This window comes from Sorex fumeus, unplaced genomic scaffold, assembly GCF_029834395.1.
Source record: "Sorex fumeus unplaced genomic scaffold, SorFum_2.1 ptg000010l, whole genome shotgun sequence".
In the NCBI taxonomy this organism is placed as follows: Eukaryota; Metazoa; Chordata; class Mammalia; order Eulipotyphla; family Soricidae; genus Sorex; species Sorex fumeus.
In genome coordinates, this window is record NW_026606067.1 from 26,748,592 (window position 1) to 26,753,099 (window position 4,508).

Consider the following 4,508-nt stretch of genomic DNA (forward strand, 5'->3'; position numbering starts at 1 on the left):
AAATGTATTTTATTAGTATATTTATGAGGCTACAAAAATTTGCCAAGAAGATATATGAGTGAGTGCTAGCAGCAGAAAACTTCATTTTAGTAAAAGCTAGAGGAAAATAATAAAGAATTCATGACTGTCTTTTTTAACTGAAGTTCTCTGTGTCTCTGGGTCAAAGGCTATCAGAAAAACTTTTGACTATTAAAATGTTTTCTGTTTTGGTCTCAGGCTCATTAATGATGATAATAGGAGGGAGAAAGTATAAAGCATCAACTGAAGCTGTGGATATTTCAGGTCGTTTGTCACCTGGCATGAAGTCCATGTTGGCAGATCTAAAGTTCCAGCAAGCAACACCAGGGAGCAAATGCCAATTTATTGTTGCTCTCACCAGCTTGCTGTCTAACTCAGATTAATCCTTTAGATCTCTGCTGAAGTGTTGCTTTCTTTAGGTAGATTGTCCAACCTCTCGAGCAAACACTTAGCGCCATTCTCTCTGTTATGGTCTCATAATCTCATCCTGACCATTACACTTGCCACTTGAGGGGTTATTTCCTCTCTTATTTAGAGGAATGAGCTGAGTCCTGTTCAATATTACTCAGAGTCTGGGTTGGGGTTACAATAGGTTTATGAATATTTATGACTACTGTGTTATATAACAGTTTAATGTATGAACTTTGATGGCATTAAAAATCACATTTGATTCTAGGGCCACAGAGAATGTAAGAAATTACTAAATTCTTAGTCTTGGGTTTCTCTTATTTGAATCAGTACCTGCTTTTAAAAGATTGTTCATAATATTATAATATTATAAAAGTATCATTACTGTGATATTATTTTCTCATGGTTGTGCTAAATATTAGCTGAGTTAAACTTAAACAAGAAATCTTATCAAGTGGGAATCCTTATTATTTTTCTTTTTTAGATAAAAATAGAGGCACAGAAATTTTTATTTACTTTCTCAAGGTCACAGGAAAAATTACTTTTTTAATGAGTAAAAGATGCAGCACAGTGCTCAGGAAGGAATTAACTTGTGTAACAGCTGGGATGGGCTTTTGAAATTTTATTTGGGGAAGGTTGATTCCCACATAAATGAAAAATTACCCCACACAGTTAAGAACAGTTTGTTCCCTGATTTCAGAACCTTCTGTTGTAGATATTTTATTTGTAGAATTATCATAGAATCCAAATATGGTCAGAAAAAACAATTCTAATGAATAATCTGATTGAATTTTATCTTTCACCGAACATTTCACTGTGCTTTATATAATAGAATTAAATAATAATGACAAAATCACCTGACCAAGATGTATGTCATTGGTTTTTATCTCAGGATAAAAAAGAAGCATATGGTAGAATGACCCATTTTTAATACATTGTAGTATTCTTTGTTATCACTTTGTTATAAACATTTATTTAAAATTTAATTTTATTTACTAAGTTTTTTTTAAACTGTGATTTTGTAGAAAATATAAATATAGTTAGATTACAACCTAGGTAGGATACAGGTAAAGGTAAAATATAGGTAGATTACAACAATCAAATAAGAGGCATTTATAATTTTTCAATTCAGAAATAACTACTATCAATACTTCAGTATATATTTTTCTTTTTCTTTTTGGTGATAAAGGGTGTCTTACTATGTGTACACTCTGACACAGTTGTCAACAACAGATATTCATGTACAATGCATTTATTCCCGTGACAAATTTTAGCATTGAATCACACAATAAATATAACTTGTATACTTTTTTATCATAAGAAAGTTTCAACTACATGTATAATGCCTACACATTATTATACTATGTGAGTATATCATACTTTTACTAGTAATATTGATTTTATTTAAATTTTTCTAAATTTTGTTTACTAAAATAGTCTTTAACCTTCTGAATACTGTTTTACATAGCATACATTTCCTAGGTAATCATCACGGTCCTTCCGTTGTTCATCGATTTGCTTGAGCGAGCCCAGTAACATCTCCATCATGCGACCTGTTGTTACTGTGTTTGGCATATCGAATACATCATGGGGAGCTTGCCAGGCTCTGCCGTGCGGGCGAGATACTCTCTGTAGCTTGCAGGGCTCTCCGAGAGGGGCGGAGGAATTGAACTCGGGTCGGCCATGTTGGCCGCTTGTAAGGCAAACGCCCTACCGCTGTGCTATCGCTCCAGCCCAGGTAATCATAATCAGATGATTATTATACAGTATAATAAGATTGCAAGAAAATAACACATTTCTACTCAGAAGTAAATGTGCCCAAATAAGCATTTCAAAAACTGTGTTTCAAGCTTATGGAAATAAAGAATAATAGAATCATAGGTGAAAAGAAATCAGTTTTTGAGATATCATGATATTCTATGACCCACATTGGTCAGAATTAATAATAACTCTTTTAGTATGGTTAATTAAGACTCTAAGAGGGTGACTGACAAAGTTAAGCTGCTTCAGAAGCACTGTCAGATTTAAATATATACGTATCTATTTTATTTCACCATACAACATATAGTCTATACAGTCTCTGGTACTGCTCACAGCTCACATAATACTAAATTTCTTATGGCCTGAATTTCTCTCTTTTTAATTTTTACTATATAGTTTTTTGTGGTGAATTAGATAAATCTGGAGGGGTAGCACAGTGGGTAGGGCATTTGCCTTGCACGCGGCCAACACGGCCGACCCGAGTTTGATTCCTCTGCTCCTCTTGGAGAGCCCGGCAAGCTACAGAGAGTATCTCACCCACATGACAGAGCCTGGCAAGCTACCCGTGATGTATTCAATATGCCAAAAACAGTAACAACAAAGTCTCCAATGGAGATGTTACTGGGCCTGCTCGAGAAAATCGATGAACAATGGGAGGACAGTGATCTCCGACAGTGAACTACTCAGATGCATTGAATTTCTTACTGTACTACATGCTGCAGAACTATTTTAAATGTGCAGAATAACTTTGCAGATGTTATAAAATAACAAAGTTAATGATGATTAGATATTTAACTGGTAGATAAGAGATTCATAATTTATTAATTGGGTTTTCCACTTAACTATAACCTACAGTTTCCCTGTAGCTATTTTTATACTGTCATTTCAAAGAAGCTAGGGTACACTGCTATTGATAATTCATCTTCATATATGTACAATTTACGTGTATATTCTGTGAATTTATTTTTGTTTTTTGGGTTACATCCAGCAATGCTCAGGGATTACTTCTGGCTCTGCTCTCAGGAATCTCTCCTAGTGGTGCTTGGGGGACCACAATGGATGCCAGGGATGGAACCTGGGTTGGCCACATGCAAAGCAAACACCCTACCTGCTGTACTATCGGTCCAGCCCCTCTTTTTGTAAAAAATTTACAAGAAACATTCCTAAATATGTCCTTCAGCCTTATCACACTTCTATCGATAATTCATCCTCATACATGTGCAATTTACTTGCACTTTTAGTAAATATTTAGTAAATATTTACTAAAACAGCTTTTTAAAATATCTCCTCCAGCTATATTAGTCTGTATCTTGCTTGAACATAGTGAAGCCTCACAAACTCTAGATAAGATTATTCTAATTCAAATCATTAATATAATAGAAGACCTTATCAAAATCTTCCTCAGCAAATATTGCAGACATTTGTAGCCTATATTCTTCTGATGATTTTGTTCTGTGTATGGTTTGGATCAAGATAATCCTTGTATCACATAAAATAGAAGAAATTTTCCAGACCAGGTATTTTTGTTTTTAATTTTCAATCACATTTCTTGCATGGTTTCATCTACATTCTTTTCCAGCTGTTACCCTTAACCCATTTGCCTTCTCAAACCCCCCCTCCCCCCCCCACACACACTGTTTCTTGTTTCTCGTACTGAGAAACAAGCAAAAATATTGGTTAAAAAATATCCACATCCAAAAAACAAAAGCAACCGATGCTGGCGCAGATGTGGCAAGAAAGGGACACTCCTTCACTGTTGGTAGGAATACCGACTGGTTCAACCCTTTTGGAAAACAGTATGGACGATTATAAAAATAATAAGAAATTGAGCTCCCATTTGACCCAGCAATACCACTCCTGGGAATATATCCCAGAGAGGCAAAAATGTATAGTCGAAGTGACATCTGCACTTTTTTGTTCATTACAGCACTCTTTACAATAGCCAGAATCTGGAAAAAACCTGAGTACCCAAGAACAGATGACTGGTTAAAGAAACTTTGGTACATCTACACAATGGAGTACTATGTAGCTGTTAGAAAAGATGAGTCATGAAATTTACATACAAGTGGTAATACATGGAAAGTATCATGGTAAGTGAAATGAGTCAGAAAGAGAGGGATAGACATAAAAAGATCACATTCATCTGGGGGACATAAAGTAACAAAATAGGAGATTTATACCCAAGAATAGCCGAGATGAGTACCAGGAGGATTACTCCATGGCTTAGAGGCCAGCCGGGCATTCTAGGGGAAAGGGCAGCGCAGATAGAGAAGGGAGCACCAAATAAAGGGTGTTTGGAGGATCCTCCCAGGATGGGAGAG